Source organism: Meleagris gallopavo, chromosome 14, assembly GCF_905368555.1.
Source record: "Meleagris gallopavo chromosome 14, MGAL_WU_HG_1.1, whole genome shotgun sequence".
Lineage (NCBI taxonomy): Eukaryota > Metazoa > Chordata > Aves > Galliformes > Phasianidae > Meleagris > Meleagris gallopavo.
The window spans coordinates 12,054,794-12,073,765 of NC_139417.1; the positions used below are offsets into that span (position 1 = coordinate 12,054,794).

An 18,972-nucleotide genomic window follows, 5' to 3' on the forward strand; every position below is an offset into this window, starting at 1 on the left:
AACTTTGTCTTTTTAAACAAATGTTGAAGGGTTATGGGCTATAGATGTTATCAACAAGACTCGTGGCTTAGGAAAGTAGATAGATTTACTTTTTCATATCAGATAAGAAGATTCAAATAGTCAAAAGACAATTCACTGCATCACCACTTTCACAAGAGGAAGGTCCTGTTCATGCATTCTCTTAGTTGTCTCTCTCTATATGTCTTATTATAAATTGAAGTCTATGCTGTTACATTAAAGTCCACTTCCATTCTCATATATGCACGTGTTAAATCAGCTTATATTCCTGTAATTGCACAAATTAATTGCTCTCAGATGAATTTTACAATGCCTCATTTCTAAGGGTTTCTCCTGAAAGTACACAAAAAAGGTCATCAACACTACCAAATGCTGCACTTTTCAACATACTTTGAAGATGATAATTGTGGATAATTACAAGTTTTTGCAATTAGCACATATTTTAAGTTGCCCATTCTATGAATTAATAAGATCCTTTTGTATTTATTCACCCTGCCAAGGATTTCTGCATACATACACCACCCAACTTCTGTTGTGAATGGACTATTTCAGCTCACTGAAAACAACTGGATGCCACCATTACTTGATATTTATTCTGGCACAAGTCTGGCAAAAAAATTTACCCCAAAGTGTCTGGCCCAACCAAGACTTTTGGACTGGAAAAAAAAAAAAACAAAACCAATGAGCTGATATTTAATATCACATATATTTATAGCACTCTTTGCAATTTTTACCTGGAAAAAAAAAAAAACAAAACAAAACAACAACCAAAACTGATATGAGGAGAAACTACGGAGGTACTGAGTACTCTGTGATGGCCGTCATACATAGCCACTAAGCAACGGAGAGGTTCAAAACCAACTAATGCATTTCTGAGTCTGCCACAGGGCATAATTTTCTCATTCAGAACTGTACAGATAACAGATTAGTATTCCAGATATTGGCTGATTTTCAGCTCTTCTCTGAAAGCGACACATGCACTTATACTCCAGAGAGCAATATAAGAACAAGACTGTCAAGCTTCATCTTTGCTGTTGACTAATTACAAAACCTAGGAGTCTCGTTCACAAAACAGAGCTTCATTTGCTACCTATCTGCTATTTTATGCCTTTGTAGCAACATGGGGATATTTTGCCAGTAGAAAAAGCAGGCGATGTACTAAGTTTACCTAGGATTAGTGACCTGCTGAAATCACATCAACAATTAGTTTGTTGGATTGAATTTATCTAGGATACAAACACGTAAAAAAGACGACAAAAAAAAGCAGAAAGCAGTAATGGTGAAATTGGGGTTTGGCTATCATCTCTTGGACAGGATACAGCACTAAGCAGTCCAACACAAACATACATGGCTTTGATTGAAAGCCTGTCGCTCTCAGGAAGACTTGATTGCATTCCAAAGAGAGAAGCATCATTCCTCAAAAAACTGTCTTTCAGAGATACCTGGGGCTTTCACATCGCCATTCATTTAGGGTAGCAGCTTAGGACCCTGCTGGTCCCACAGCAACATCATATCAAACTTCGTTTAGATAACGGTTCAACTGTATGTCTGCTGCCTGAGAATGCTGAAAACTGCCTGGAGAGCTAATGATGTGGTGGTTTAATGCCTAATGGGCAGCTAAGCACCACCACGCCCATTAAGTTTTCAACCACCACAAATGACTAGTTTAATTAATCAGAGTTTAATATTCTTGGACTGCCACTGCATCCACTCTTCCACTGGATTGGCTTAGAACATACCCTACAAAGCCATTTGTGCATCTGCTTGTATAGCCTCAGGCTTTTTTTTTTTTTTTTTTAATGATTTGCTCACTGTCTTCGATGCTTTATCTCTTTGGAAAACAAAGAACTAATTAAAAATATAAATAAAAAATAAAATGCTTTTTAAACCTCAAGACAAATTCCCTCTGAGCTTACACACATATTCAGCATATATGTGGCTTCCATATCTCAGTTTGAAGAGCTACAGATGTATTGTTCTGTTAGTAAAGTTCTTCAAATCTGTTCATATTCCTTATATTCACATGCAACTGAATCAAATCTCTTTTTGTAGGATCCACTGTCCATCAGTGATATTGATATGAGAATGTCTTGCCATTAAGTAAGCATAAGTCAGGTCTCTTACTAGAATTGTTCCATTAAATATATCTTAAATTGTCTAAAAAGTCAAGAAAAAGTGAAGTTTCATACACTGCTCAGGTACAACCGTGACACAACTTCTAATTGACCTTGACATTTGAGAACTTCACAAGACAGCAAATTAGTAAGAGAACCTATAAGTCATCCAGGTTAAGAGAAGTCAAATAGAGAATAGCAAGAAGGGCAACACAGCCAACAGTATGTAAATTAGGAATTGTATTTAAGCCAACATACTGCATTATGCATGAAAAGGTGAGTAATAGCAAATAGTTTAAGATATCTGTCTACAATTAATGAATCCTAAATAGCTTTATTAATGTAGGTCAAATTCCATCTTCTTGTGTGAATTTGACATTTAGTAATGTGCCTACATATGAATTATTCAAGGAAAATATATTTTTATATATATATATATATACACAAAATTGTATCGCGAGTCTGCTCTTCACAAAGGCTGCATTATAGTTCCATTGTCAAATCTAGAGGGGCTGCTTAATTTCTAATCCAGTAATTGTTAATTAAATAATGTTTATATCATACTATAATATATCTAAACCCAAATGTTATGCAGAAGTCTGCAAAATATTGTTTCATTTGTAGCCTGTAGCATAATGTCATCACCCATCACAGAACAGGTATTCAAATTCTGTCTTTTGTTCTTGTAAAATATAAACCTGATATCAATTCCCACTGTGAAGAAAAACTATGATTAGTAATTAAATTATAGTGCATTAAACTTACTTAACTTAAGTTCACCAGCTGGGAAAATTCTATGCCTCTGGGCCTAACAATAGCTCCTAATCTTACTGTAGTCTGTACCTATTTATTTATTTATTTTAAGTTGTATTATCATTTTCTTTACTGGAATTTCATTAAAAATGGTAATATCATTACTCCTGCTAATACTTAAAACCAACACCATAATCCTGAATTTTAATTAGTAATTATAATTAATCATTATTTCATTAATGAAATGTTTAGTTGGTAATTGTCTTTGAGCATCCCAGTCCCTAGGCTTATAAGCATTTCACAACATTTAATTTCTCGCACTTACTGATTAAGTGGAACCATCAGCCTCATTTACTTTAACACTTTCACGTGGTTACTACTTACACCTGTTCAAATGGATTACTTCAAGTCTTGACTGGTGTTTCATTAATGGAGAAGCATCTTGTAGGCAACATGCAACACAAAAACATCTAGGAGGTAAAATGTATGCTTCCAAAGCTTTTTTCCCCTCATTTTGCTGTAACTGTAGCTGTAGATCTTCGTTTTGCACTATTTTGACATTCAGGTTTGAGATCTTCCACCTGACATTCAGCAACACAACAAATGGCCAAAATTAGCACCCATGCTCCTTTTCGAGGCAGTGAGGGCATGGGTGACTACGTCCCAACTACAACAGTCTGTGTTTGAAATTAGGTGGGGTGATCTTGGGCCAGTCTGATGAGGTGCAAAGACATGGAGAAGAAGTAAAGATGTAATCTGCTTTTAGAACACATGGCTCAACCCTAGGATGACTGCGAGGAGAAGTGTGCTGGTGCTGGGATTTAGATATACCACAGATTTTGAAAGAAGGCTACAGAATTTTGTACTGTATTCAAGTATCTGTTTTAATTATTACAAAAATTTCATGAAGTACATTACATCTGTAAGTTACTAATAAAAGTCTATAAATGATTAATTGTTAATATACTACAGACATGAGTATTAAGCATTAGACATGGTTCTACACGCAAGAAAAGAAAGCTTTCAAGAGAATTTCAAGTCATGGTGATAACTACTTTTTTTAATAACAGTTGGATTACTGATTGAACAAATCTATCACTGGTAACGCTAACGTATTAACCTTTAATTTACAAATGGAACCCAGAATGGAAAATAGCCAATTTCACCTGTAAAAGAGGCTGAATCTTGCTAGAAATATCTGATAATTGTGTCACTATTCCCCAAGTTAAGGTTCACAAGTTACTGAGAGCCTAAGCAGCCCTTGCTGGAATCCTTATCTGGTCCACAGAGACATAACACCCTTTGAGTAGTTTTAATTCAATGCTCCTAGATAAGGCTGCATGCTATCCCTAAAGAAATTAGGAGGACTTAGAAATGGATGTGGGATAAGAGGCTGGAAAGACGGGGCTCTTGGTTAATGCTGGTATCACCATAAACCTGAGCCAGCATTCAAAGCAGAAATCCTTGAACTTCAAAATAAGAATCCTGCTGAAGACCCCATATTTTTATTTCTGCACTCATCTTAATTCAGGAGTACTAAACAAGAGAAAATCCAAGCATTTTTAAAAGCATGCATCTTTTGACAGAGCAATAAAATAGCATTCCTATAGTTAGACAATTTGAGTGTCTGCTTTGCCTGTGAAAATTGCACATACACATGTGCAGCACTCTTGAGAGGGAGATACTTCTGCAAATGATTTGTGCTTATTTTAGACTGACATGCCTAATTGTATCAATTTTATTACAAAGAGGCACAAAGAACACATTTTCTAATCCTTTCCAGAATACTATGCTAGACACTCAGTAGATATCCAAGAGTGAAAGTGTCTGAAGACATGGTGGAATTTGCAAATAAAGAAAGTGTCAAGGCCCTGGGTAACCCTTGGACCAACTATCCCATTGCATCAAGAACAGCTGGTGGGCTGCATTTTGAAAGAATGCACATGCTCAGGAAAGCCTTGCTTTCCATCAGTGCTCAAGTCCATTGACACAAGCTGGAGTATTTGTCTTCTGGCAGAAGGCTCAGAATACTGATCTCAGCCGCAGTGCACTTAGGAACAAGAATGACATGAGCTATAGTGATTAAAAAAAAAAAAAAAGGACTTTTTCCATGGTTGACCATCTGGATATTACCAAATTATTAATTAGATACAAAGGAAACTACCTCTCTGTAAGGTAAGGACTAACTCCAGGAATGCACACATCTCAAACAATGATATTTACATATACGAGGCCATTTAATTGAGATCTATGTCTTCTTTTCTTGGCTGCACAGGAAATAAACATGCATAAAACCAAGCTATTTTTTCTGTTTCCTGGTGGCTGAAGGATGATAGCAGTACATTTCTACTTACTGCATTTCTAAAAGCAGCCAGGATGCTGTGCTCCATATAATGTTATGTTACTAATCTAGTACTTGATTCAGTGAGAGAAATTCTTAAAAGATCATTTTGAAGCAGATGGGGGATCAATAGTTTCCTGTACAGTCTGTACTCTCTATAGACCAAATAGTATTCATACATCTGAAGTTTAGCAGATGGTGTTTTTGCATTAATTTTCTAAACTACCAACTGTAGGATACTCTGTTTTCAGAAAACTAGTTGCCTTAAGGCTTGAATTTTTAAAAGCATTTCAGATGTTTTCATGTGTTGTAAGCACACCTCTTTCTCAGGTTTTCTCTCCCAAAGGTGCCGTTCTGATTTTGGATCTCAAAAAAACAAATTGGCAACAGACTCAGACATGCAGGTTCATACCATGTTTATGACAGAATGGTGAAATATGGCAGCTGTGTTTTCTAGAGGGTATTTGCTCCACTCTGTCTGGCCACAGAGCAACCTCCTTTGCCATCACAACACATTGCTGCTTAGAAGGAAAGAAACTGAACTGGGGCATGGAAAGTACACTAGAATCATCCAACGTACTTGCAAGATGCTGAAGACCGTTTGCTTCTGTTTCAGTTCAGTCTCCAAAGCCCACACCACAGTAGAAGCACCTGGTTCCATCTATCCATGCTTCTTTTCTGATTTAAATTATTAATTTAAACAAAAGAAAACTTGAGTATTTATAAGATGATGTAATGCCCTCAAATATTTTAAAAATATGGATTCTTCTTTGGCCAGCTATCATATATATGATATGCACATACGTATCAGGGCAGAAAAAACTTGCATGAAGGTCACTATCTTATGAATTTTATATGAGTTCCTAAAGAATCCCCCCAAACTGAGAAGCCTTTGATCCACACCAAAGGGGCAGAAAAGGAAAGCTTCAAAGATGAATAAAAATCCTCTTATTTTGCACCTGACTTAACCGCAGTCAGTGTGTATTATTTATCATCCTCACTTCTGCATCACTCTAAGCATTCTGAAGTCATTCAATTTAGCTTTTCAGTTTGGTCAACTTGCCAGGAAGGAGTAATCTTGCTTTCACCTTCTCTAGCCCCTCTTCTGAACGTAAATATAGTGTGACTGCTAATTTGTTGATTTATACAAGGTTTAATCCACTAGAGTCATAAAATATTAACGGAACCTTTCTTTGGTAAATTTACAGCTAAATAAAATCTTAGCTTTCAAGACTTGCAAGAAACTGACATTTTATTTGCTTGAAATACATTTTCTGATTCAGTGAGGTGGACTGACATGGGCAGCTTCCTTATCAAAACTGGAGTGTATGCAATGTGCTTGTGTAGTATCTTCTTCAGAGAGAACATTTGTTTCCTTATTTCACAGAATAGTACAGCTAATGCTTTCATCCCACCCTTTACTGTTACTATTAAATAATTGTAACGAGAGAACAGATAGCTTCTGCTACAATTAATGCATTTACAAAGCGGAGACATAGAGAAGCTGCTGTTATTTATTACGCCGCCTGTCATGCTGGGTTCCTCTTAAAGAGAAAACTTACTGCCAGATGGAAGTCTCGCTGAGTTGGGCTGGAAAAACATCCTTGAATGCCCCAGAAAACCTTGAAACAAGATCTCTCCTTCCTACTTAACAGTTAACAAAGCTGGGATCTACGCATACTGCAAAGTGAAGACTATGGTATAAATACCCAAAATACTAGATAAATGAGGTTTAGATTCCTACAGTGAGCACCAGCAATTTCCTAGTATTAGTTTTGTTGTGACAGATTATTCAAGTTTCTTAGAAAGATAGTGAGCATTAAGCTCAATGAATGTCACAATATATAGACTATCAATGGGAAACCTCAGAGTTTCCATCTTCCAGAATCTTCATTGAAGTGTTTACTCGGAGGCCCTTACTGACAACGCTGAAAACAATGAAAGATTTTAAGTCTCCATATTCAGCTTTCTAGATGGAATAATAGCACGGCTTTGTTGACTTTTAGCCAGAAAAGCAGAACAGTCAGTCCTTGAAGCCCAATTAAGAATCAATGCTACAAATGCTATATTTCCTACTTAACTTTCAGAATCTGGCAATTCCCGAATCCCTAAACTCTGCAGTATTTCAGAGAATCCATTCAGAGGACATCTGTATTGCACAGGATAATTTCTTTGATGTAACAGAAACAAAATCACAAAACAAAAATGAAGGTCTGTTCTCTCTAATGTTTTTTTTAAAAAGAGGATTAAAAAATTACCATCTTTAGCTACTCTCCTAATATGCAAGCCTGCATCAGAAGGAATAATCTCCCTTGCTTCTTCATCACAGCAACAAGAATGTTTCCTTAATTATATAGCTCTGTGAGTACAAGCTGATGTAAAACTAAGCTCATTCACAACTTTCCTGTAAGCGTTCAGAACTTGCAGTGGGTGAAGCTCTTCCTGCTCCTCTGCACCCACCAAAAGCCCTGGCACTGACACTGCTCAACTCACATTCACCCACTCCCAGGAATGCTAAGCTATGAGCCTTACAGTCCCATGGCACACAGCTATTTCCCAAAATGCTGGACACTAGAACTGCTCTGTTTAACTGCTCTCTCAGCAGGATTTGCATCACCTAATGAAAATCTACTCTGCTTCAACCTCCATGAAGTATTTTTTTAATACTAATTTCATTTCTTTAGGAAATCACATTGTTAAATTAAGATATTTGGGGTTTACACAAATGTTCACATGAAGCACATAAAGCCTGCTACATTCTTCCATCTTGACATTTTGCTGTTCTCTCCCTGCATACTGATGTTTCTCTACCCACTACATAGGGAGCAGTGCCACCATCAGCTGCATTACTTCTGAAAGCTGTGTTTCAGACTACATTTTCTTCTGTTCTGTCTTTAAAAATCAACACTCAGTCACAACAGCAGTCACTCTCCTGCAGATCTGCAAGCAGGCTGCACCGTCGCCTTTCATAATAGTTTCATTTATCATTGTTCACTTCCTGCTCAGACTTTCCATATATCCTTAACAAATGTTCCTATAATCTCTTTTTCTTCTTTTCCCCCCAGTCTGAACATAAAGTTGCCACAGCTTCTGCAAACCTCACTGTGGCAGGAGGCATAGACTCCAGCTCTTGGTTAAACCCACTTGAGCTGAAAGCCCTGAGCCAGTGTACTTTTGCTCTTGATTCCATGAATCACTGAAGGCTTTTGCAGCACCAAGACATGTCAGTGCCATCCCAACATGTTTGCACTCTTTACTGATTTTAAGTTTTTTAGCAGCAGACCAAACCTTAATTTCATTTAACCTGTTGCCTATTACTACTCTAGGAGACTCCAGCCATGAAGATACAGAGGATGTGTGTCCATGCTCTCCATAAATTAGTCCCATGTTAAAGGCCATAACAAGACATGACCTCCTACTGATTTTTTTATTTTTTTTAAATCAAATTCATGACAGTGGTGGACAATCTGATTGGAGTCTTGTGTATTACCACAGAAAAGAAGGTGCAAACTTCATTATATCAGATACTTGAGTTAGTCACACGAGTTTTACGGTCCAGTTCTCAGCTATTGAGGATACTGAACCTCTTCCAAATTTTCAGGAACTCACTTGCAAAGCATTGAAACCACTAGCTTCTAATGTGAGTGACTGCATTGTACTTTCCACTCAACCACTGATACAATTTCTTTTCTCCTGTCAAAGCATGCCTTTATACTACGAGCAATGTAGCTGGGTCTGACACCATTTCCATCACACTTCCCACCACCTATTTACATACAATATTGCAGCAAAGATGGTTAGAACAGCTAGCATTTGGGGATTCATTCAATGGGATTTATCCACCAAGAGACAAATTTGATTTATACATTGCAGGCTTTACACCTTCTGCTCTGTTTTGGCATACTCTCACACACTGAATATTAATTCCTTTCACTGTTATATTTGCAGTTGTTAAGTTTATAAATCTTAATCTGTCTCTCTGGGATGGTGAGGTTATATTGCACCTCGTGTGATTCTCCAGCTCTCTTGAGATTCATAACATTTATTAACCATTTGCAAAAATACGAGATTGGAAAAAAGCTTTAATGCAGGACTATAGATTAATCACAGTTATCAAAGCTCCTTTTTAAAATATGGATGCAGCAAAGCATACACACGCACCGAAGTTAAAATTTAAATTGCAGCAGACATTTGTATATAAATTATGCATCTAAACAGAAGTGTTAATAATTTAAGTTATTAAGTTGCTCAGCTAACATCAGACCTTAATTAATCCTCGTATATCTGTAAAGTATAAATAAGCTGATTAGAACTTGTAAATTTACTGTATGTCTTTTCAGTCCTTAGCACAAAATGAAAGTTTGTTTTTTTGTTTGAGGAGTTTGTACATCTCCGCCACCGTGCATGCTTGAAACGTTGCTGTTACTTTTTCATGTAGACAACAAACAGGAAAGAACACAAAGATATTTCAGCAAATTCAGGTGCCAGCAACAAGGGAATATTCCAAAGCACCACAGTGAATCACACTGGACTGAGAAGCAGAGAAGTTCAATGACATTGAGGAAGCGATGACAATGAGAAAAAGTAAATGACCTAAGCACCAGAAAAGTGTTTCGCCTTCACAACCACAATTAACACAACGAATGCTGCTATACTCTGCCAGGCTGTCAGCTGCTGGGAACAGAGCCCCTGTTCTGGGATAGTGGGGATGCTGAGCATTCTTTAGCATTAACAGCTCTGTTGGCCAATGCACCTGAGCCATTTCCTGCATCCCAGCAGACAGGCCAGAGACCCAGATCCCATTGTACATTTTCTATTTGCTCAGCTACAGCAGGTCCTCTTCTGTGCAGGACCTTGAGGCTCTGAGAGGCTCAAGGCATGTTTCTGTTTTTCTCTTTACAGTCAGTCCTGTAGCTCTGTCGGCCTTGGAAGCAGTTTCTCTCATAGCATCCAAAATTACGTGTGGATTTTTTTTTTTTTTAATGTTTTTGCTTGTTTGGTTCTGTTTTTTTTTTTTTTTTTTTTTTTCTTTCAGCATCTAAGACATCTCCTTGGACTTATGTGCTGTATTTTCAGTACAATACTTCTCTGTGAACTGTAAGAGCCCTTCTCTTTTAGACCTGCTTCTCCCAGTACTGGTACTGCTGCAATTTCAGATTCGTTTTTCATCTTCTGCTTTAGGTATATTTTTCTGGCAATTTTGAAGAGACATGACTATGGAAGATTTCTAAACATTGCTCTGCCAGTTTAAAAGTATGTTTCTTTAGAGTTTAATTTTCTTTCCAAGATGTGAGAGTTATACATAAAAACACCCTAATAATGAACTCACCATGTTCCTCTGTTGAGGAATGCATATATGTACACAGCAGTATATCTGTAAAGGAGATGAGCTGCACTGATAGTTTAGAAAACTTAATCGTGACACACTAACTTCTCTTTCCCAGCTTCAGGGAAAAAAAGTAATGGTAACTGCTAACACAAGGCTACCTGTATTTCTATGAAAATTATAAGGAAGGGTCACTTCTGTCATCCAAACCAGAGGAGTCTGTCAGCCTTCATCCTACACAGACAAATGTTGTAACTTGAAAGTTTTGTTAGTGAATTTCCAAATAAATACGTCCCTTTATCAATGCCTACCTACATTCACAATATGAAGTCATGAGCTGCCAAACATCCAGTGGGGCAGAGTCCTGTCCCCTGCTGAGCTGCAGTGCTGGAGTACAATTCAGATGCAGCCCAATGCTAAAGCACCTCAGCCCTCATGTAAAAATGATGTACTCGTCTCTTCCTAAATTACAGGAAAGACGTGATCTCTCGCTCATCGAGCAATAAGGAGACCCTAGAAGCTGAGCTATTACAGTTAATGAGACAATCCCAGATTGAGTATCCTAACCTCAGAGTTCAGAAACCGAAAACGTGCCCATCATTTGTGAACTTTTCAATTTAATATTTCAATTAAAAAGCTAGCCTTGCAGATCTCTTGCCGATCAGGACACTTTGATCCAAACAGGGAACGTATGTATGGTGCCTCTGTCATGCATTAGCAGCCTCCTGTGCAATTTTACTGAACAAAAGGCCTAGCTACATCAACATGCTCCGTGCCAGCAGTGTTATGGCACAGAGCAGTGGAGAAACTTGGTCTGGGAAAAGCTCCGCAATGGACATTTTCTTGAAAAAAAAAAAGAGAGAATCTGCCCTTGGCCAGTGTTGACAAAGAAAGTTCCTCTGGGAGATTGTTTTGCTTCCTCTCCCAGGCTTAACGGAGGTTATTAAGCAATAGTGCTTCTGTTGCTTCCCCTCTACTCCCATCAAATTTAACCTCATGCTTTCCATAGAGCACTTATTATTTAAGGCCAGGGATTTTCACTCAAGCCCAGTCACAAAGTCTCTGCTACAAAAGAATCCTAAAACAGCAGACACCAACTTGGCCATCAACCTGTAATTCAATGGGGCACATCTTCCCATCCAGATGTTTTGGACAGCCCAACCCCAACTCAGCTGCCCTGACATGTTCTGCAAAAGCTGCTCAGCACAACTTCTGCACGGAGCGAGAAACCCAAGTCCTCACCAACACAAATCACATCCATCCACCACCTCCAGTTCCAACTCCCCTAGAGACCCAGCACAGCTCCAAAACTGCCTACAGCCTCCACAGTTCAGTCACGCATCATCTATTTCTATTATTTGTCCCAAACATTGCTACAATGGAGGTCTCCTTGACCTCTTTCTTAGGAGAAACAGCAAATAACTGTCTCCTAGTCATCCTCTCTACATTATCTGATGATTTTAGAGATCTTTGTATTTCAACCCTTGGTCTCTTTTCCGTCTGGAGAACCACAATCTGTTTAAGTTTGCCTTCCCAGGGAAATTAGGAGGATTTTGCTGTTTGGTTGAATAGGTTTCACAGAAATTCCCCTACATCCAAAAAAATCAATTCTGTACTGAACCCAAATATAATAAATGCAATATGCCCCAGAGAAGGCTTTGTTTATAGAAAGCAGCAAGTTGCTGGGAAGAAAGAGGAAGGAAAATTTTAATGGATGCCTCATTTCAACATTAATTATATCAAAGAGGTTTCTGCTTTCTTGCTCAGTTTCATATTTTTGTTGTGTGTCCCAACCACAAAAGTGATTCTTATTTATTCTTCAGTTAAAATTTACATATTTCTCCAGTCTTTTTTAATTAGCAAGAATATATTTTTTAAAAGCTGTTATATCTAATGAAGTTACAGTGAACTTGAAACTTACACAACTGCTGTCTCATTAAATAAATAATCAGATCAGAAATGGTGTGACAGCTAAATTCAGAAATTCACCTCCTATCCTGGTTTAGGACAAAGCTACAGTTTAAGCCATTTAAGATTAAAAGTTCCTAGTAGATGTGGACGATGAGAAAATCATTCATTTTTACAATGAGTTGGAAGGGATGGAAACAGCTTGAAGATTCAAATTAAGGGTTACGCAGCCAACATGCACCTGTACGATTGATTCTAATTTACACCTCCAAATTTTTTTTAATAAATACGTAATGCTATGAGAGGGATACCATCAGCATAAGCAATGAATATTAACACTTGCTAGCCATTTATTCTTCTTTTATATTGAATGAGATACTTAGATTATTTACTTAAATTTCTTGCAATTGAACCATGCCTTGCTCAAGCACTTCATCCTTTCAAGACCCAATCTTATACAAGGGAAACTGGGTCTATATATCCTGGTGGCTTCCCCACAAAAATCAGAAGCAGTCCTTGCAGCCAGGTCACCCTCCCTGCTGCCAGGGGACTCACTGCAGCTTCAAAGCCATTAATGAAGCTCATTTTATCTCAGAGAACTATTAGGAGGTTACCACTCCATTGACTTCGTTTGCCTTTGTTAAGTTATCATTACTGAAGGAAAAAAAATAAATAAAAAATTACTTTCACAGGGAGTACCTCCCCCTGGCACTACCATGTTGAATCCTAACTTGTTCACTTACTGGTAGAAATGTCACTATTTTGCCCTAAATTCTACACACTCGTATACATCACATACATTCCAGACAAGTGACAGATAGCTTGTCCAATATCTTGCAGCCCATCAGGTTCAGCAACAAGAGCTTTAAGCCATGGAAAACTACAAATCTCATTTTCCCAGTGGAACGTGGCTTTATTTCAAGCTTTGAAAGGCCATGAAATGATAGACTATAAATTGCAAGTTTTAATATCTATAGGCATTTCTGTAGTGCACATCTATGTGCAAAAAACCTTTCTGATCTCTACAGTTCTAAAATATATTACTGCCCTCTACTTCCAAGGTCTTTTTGGTGGAAGGTGCAGATCCAAAGGAGTCAAGGACTGCAAACATGGATCTGTGAGATAAATTCATACCAAAGAAGCAAGCCACTGCCCATAAGGACACAACACTCTGTGAACAACATTGTCTACACCAACACCTGTCATCCAGCCATGCATGAAGATGGCTTTCCCTGGACTGCAGGGCTGACGCATCAGAAACGAGCAATGGGGATACACTGCACAGGCATCTGGAGCATCACCTCACTGGGATGCATTCCCTTTGCACAGCACCACCACAAGCAACCCCACAGTTCAAACTATTGTGTTACTCAGTGTAATGCAAGAACATGATGGAAAGTACAGCAACAACAGAGTACCACAATCCTAGGCTGCAACAAACGAGAACAAGCCCAAATGCAATACCTGTAGATACAGAAACAAAGGGAAAAAAACTGCTTACCTTTGGAAGGTCTCTGGCAGGCAGGAATTTCCAGCAAGTTACTCTTGTCACCACTGCCAACCCTCAACTGAAGTCTGGGAAGGGATGGATCCACCCCTTCTGGCCTCTCAGGGCCACTGCATGCACCTGAGCTCGCCTGGGTTGGCCCTGCCTTCTCACCAGGTGCTCAATCACTGCTTCAAGCTGTGACAGCATTTCAGCTACACCCAGAAGCAGGAGTTTAACAGGCCACTTCAGCTTTTATAGGAAGTCCACAAAGCTTCAGAAATGAGATCTGATTCTAGATCTGGTTTCACAGAATCCTTTGAGTTGGAAGAGATCCTTACAAGCTATCTGGTTCAACACCCTGCAATGAACAGGAACACACACAGCTCCATCAGGTGCTCAGAGCCCATCCAGCCTGACCTCGGCTGTCTGCAGGGATGAGCACCCACCACATCTCTGGACAGCCTGTGCCAGAAGCTTCTCTGCTTCCAAGAAACCAAGCCAGAAGTTCCAGGTTTGCACCCATGCATTGAGGAGAGGGGCCTGTCAGCAGCTTGCTCAGTTGCACCCACCACTGTAGTGCACAAAAGACAACAACAGCTGCAGACTTGATTTCAGAACTTCAAATGACTTCTCTCCAGCCCCCAAGTCTTGTTTTTTCTTTTTTTTTTTTTTACATCAACTATGGGCCTGACCAGAATGCTTAATGCTGGCGCAAAGCTTCGACAGTATAAGATTTATGATTATTTTCATAACATAGGCCTTGTCAGGGATTTTTTATTTGATTTTGGTTGGATTATCTATTGCAATGCCAATAACATATTTCACTTTTTTTTTTATTTCTTATTTTTTCAGGATACAACGCAGTCAAGGCTGATGGAAAGCAGGACCAGCCACACTTAAACACGATTTGTTGGTGTCCTCAATTCTCAGAGCTGCTCCCTAGGGGCAGCAAAGTTTGCAATGTTCTACAAAGGAATTTCTTAATATCTTTTTTTTTTTTTTTTCCTAGACAACTACTTTCATTAATTATTTGAATAAGATTTAACTGAGATGAAAGACTCTGGTCTGCCTTTGATGTGAACGCATAACTATCATTAACATCATTTTATTATTAACGGGAGTTGCACACATAAAGAGGGTAGAATAGATCCCTGCTTTTTAAGCTAAATCTTTGCTTTTTTTTTTTTTTTCCTCCTCTTTTTTCCCTGTTCTTTTCACCTCTACTGACTGAAACAAAGGATGAACAGCTGGAACTTACACCAGAGTCACATTAAGAGCCTGCAGGACAGCCTTGCTGTGATAGGAAGTGTTTGCAGAACAACTCCCACTGAAGTTTCAGCTCCAGAGTGATGTCCTTGTGTGCTCACTGTGGAGCCTGCATTTCTCCTGATTGACCCTTGCCCTCCAGCTAAGTTTGACTGGGAAGTTCAGGCATGAATTTAGTGGCGATTTTTTTAACTTCAAGAATGATAAAAAGAGCATTAAAATCCAGACTTTTCCCTCGGAGACCTATTTGTTGAAGTTATGTGCAAGCTGTCATCTGAACCTTAGAAAGCAATTATCCCATGCAAAGACCTTGCCTACATCAGAGGACTGGACTATAACCAGGACACTGACATTCTCTGCACGAGAAGACTATTTTAGAAAAAGTATTTAGAGAATAAAGAGCTACAGAATAAAGAGTATAATAGTACAACTACAGCAATACAAGTATATTACAGAGGCTGACAATCTATCTACAGGCGTGGATGGGCTTTGAATCTGAACCATTTGTCAGGCTTTAGGAAAACAATTAAGGATACAAGAAGTGGAAGCATTATACTATGGCAGAAGTATGGTTGACACCTTTCAGTTTAGTCAAGTCTTAAGCAAGATCCAGCTTTCTCCTAACAGAATAACATATTTTGCCTGCATTTCTATTCTCCTGGTTTAGATAAGGAGAATGTTGCTTCTTTCGTAGAAACAGAATATGAACAAATTAATGAAGCCAAGAGAAACTTAACTTTTTCATTTCCAGACTATATCATTTTAACTGTGCTGGTTTTATGGCGCATTAATGTTGTTGTTGGCATTTATATGGCATATTAATTACATTGCATTCAGTTATTTTCTCTGCTAAACTTAAAAGGTCATATCCTTTGTGTATGCTTTTCTATATGGAAATTTTATTTCTCTAGCATATAAAATAGAAATTAAATCAATGAAATAATGCATTTCCTATGAAACGAGCAAACACTATTCAGCGAAAAGACAGTTAATATACAGGCTTGCTGGGAATTTTTAAGAAATAAGAGTTAAAGTTTTCTTCCATTTCCTGCAGAAGAAGAATGGTACTGCTCCTGTACAGCACTAAACATATTCTGCCAGTGCCAAGAATGCTTACACCTATGAGAGGAAAAAATGAAGAAGAGTGTATAGTTTTCTATGTGCATAGGTTTACACACTGTACAGAAATACTTTCCCCAGGAAGATGGCAGCATAGAAGACATCTGATATACTACAAGCCATTAAGTTGTCACTAAGCCTACAATGTATATCTTCCCTCGAGTGCAATTCTGGGTTGTTTACCTTTTTTAAAAAAACTGGTTATATTTTACCCCCAAAAAATTCCCTGTGAAAATGAAGATCAATCGGGTGAGTGGAGAAGTGTAAATATTGTCTAGCAGAAAAAGCAGTCAATGCATAAAAGTTATTGACAACAGCTGGGGCAATACAATGATTTTTCCACAGAGATGAGACCATTTCATCATGAAAAGTTCATATAACAGGAAAATATTCATTCTGCTAGGGATCGGCTGCACTTTATTTTTCACAGGTTTCCTTTGTGCTGCAAGCTGACACAGGACACTAGTATGAATTGCAACGATGATGTCCTTTTTGATTCTTACATTTCAGAAGTACATGATCCATAGCACTCTGCTCTTGTGCTTAGGCTAATGTAGGGAGCTTCTCCAGAACTCAGAGGCCGTGTGATCTGGGCACCCAGTCCTTGCAGGAATGACCCCATGAAATTCCCACAGTTTTTCTCTGAGAAAGACAACAGAAGCTCTGTCTGAAGTCATGGAATGAACTACTGCCTCTATTTGCCAGGAAAATGGCTCTGATCTAGAACAGGGAGACTCAATGTTTGAGCCTTCATTGCATCACACAGGGCAAGTGCCCATGTTTTCACCATAGCTCTTAACTACTCGAGTTTCCTACAAGCAAAGGAAATGACATCCAAGCATTCTCATGCTCACTGAACAAAGCATGGGGAAATTATGGTATTCTCTTTTTGGCATTTAGATTTTTTAATGAGGGAAGGAAAATTCCTTTCTGACAACATATTCCTATCCTTCAAGGCATCAAACTGCATCTTCTCACCCCAGAAGTGCAGGAAAGAATAGATGAATGTTATGACCACATGGTTTCCTCAAGCCATATCTGTTTTCCTTGCAACTGCTGAGTGATTTTTACTATTTCTGTTGAAACACAGAATTAGTAAAGGCTGCAATTAAAACATAAATATGAATTAGAAAAATAAATATAAACTAATGACGTGTATATAAAAACTCAGGCAAGCACACTGAGTTACCACCACCCTTCAGCTGCTTGGGCTTTTTAAACACATTTCCTTTAGAGAGAGGGTTCCCTCCTATCACAACAAATATCTTGAAGGGCAGGAAGCTGCCAGCAGAGGCAACAGCAATACATGAAATTGCTTCTTCATATCTCCAATGTGCCAGCAACTGTAAATCTAACAATGTAAAAGCTGCCTGAATCCAGAGGACTCCACTTGTGCTTACTGTAGTGCAGAACAGGCAGAAACTAAAACTAAATGGATAACCTACTGACCACGCTTGTGCTAGGCTCCCCCACCCTGAGTAACTGGTGCCATCAGAAAAACATTGGGAAAATATCATTGCCCATGATGGAGCTGTTTGCTCCTTTTCATTTGTTTTGTACCAGGATGTTGTTTTGCTCCAAGCCTGCCTATTGTGCTGGGTCTAGGCCATCAGGGCTCAAGCCTGTGCTTGCAAGCAGGAACATATGGAATGAGTAAGACACAAACATAGAGCTAAAAGCTTTGCTGCATCAGTAAAGAGAGACAGACTTGGGGTGGGGACCTTCCACAGCACCTGTTGTGCCCCCAGGTAGCTCTGTCCACAGCCATCAAGCACTGTTTCTTGCTCCAAATCTATCAGACTCCACATCACAGTTTCCCAGAACTTCAGCTTTCTTTAAGTAGTGAAGAAGAGGCCCTGAAATCAGAAAGGACATCTCCCTTTACGCACTCAGCAAGATATCAACATTTGAATTTTTAAATAAATTAGTGATACCAGATTAGTAACACAATGGAAAATTAATTAAATCTTTATTTTAAATAAAATTCCATTTATTCTGCTGATGTCACCGTGATATTAATAGTGCTGAAGTATAAATCTGTCCCTCCATAAAGCCAGCATAATTGCGTGCTGCATGCTAGCTATTCTGCTCACATCAGAAATGCATCCTTAAAACATTTCAGCTTAAGCCTTGTCAGTACTAATCCTAATGCCTGATGCTGAGATGTGTATTTTATTACTGTGTATAAATGAAAATGGAAAACCTTTGTGGAGGATTACAGGGTGTAGTAATGACCTCCGCAGTGCTACAGCACAAAGATGTTCCCAGGCGCCAAATGGGATTCTGGAGTAAAAGTGACATGTGTCTATATAACCTTGGCACCCTCTCCTGGTACACATGTACCTACCAGCTGTGAGATTGTAAACATATGTCCTTTCTACTGAACTGAATCTTCATTTATGAGGAGGCTAAAAGAGAGGAGTGAGCAGGGAAGATGGGTTTTGTCTGAGGCAGCTAAAGGGCTCCTGTTTGCCCCTAGCTGGGAAAGAGTTGCTTCATGCTGCCCTGAGACCATGGGCTGAGGGATGGAGAAGAAAACTAGAAGAAATGGCAGATGAATGAAAAAAAGGAAAACAAAGCAGGAGATTTTTTTGGGGGGAGGGGGAAGTGGGGGGAAGAGAAGGAAGCAGCAGGGAGA

The 18,972-nt window shown here is 38.7% G+C and overlaps 1 protein-coding gene across 8 annotated transcripts in view; it reads right to left on the bottom strand.

Moving 5' to 3' along the window:
- The window catches only part of FHIT (fragile histidine triad diadenosine triphosphatase), a 512,252-nt gene that overhangs the window by 40,061 nt on the left and 453,219 nt on the right, over positions 1-18,972 (bottom strand). The window lies entirely within an intron of this gene.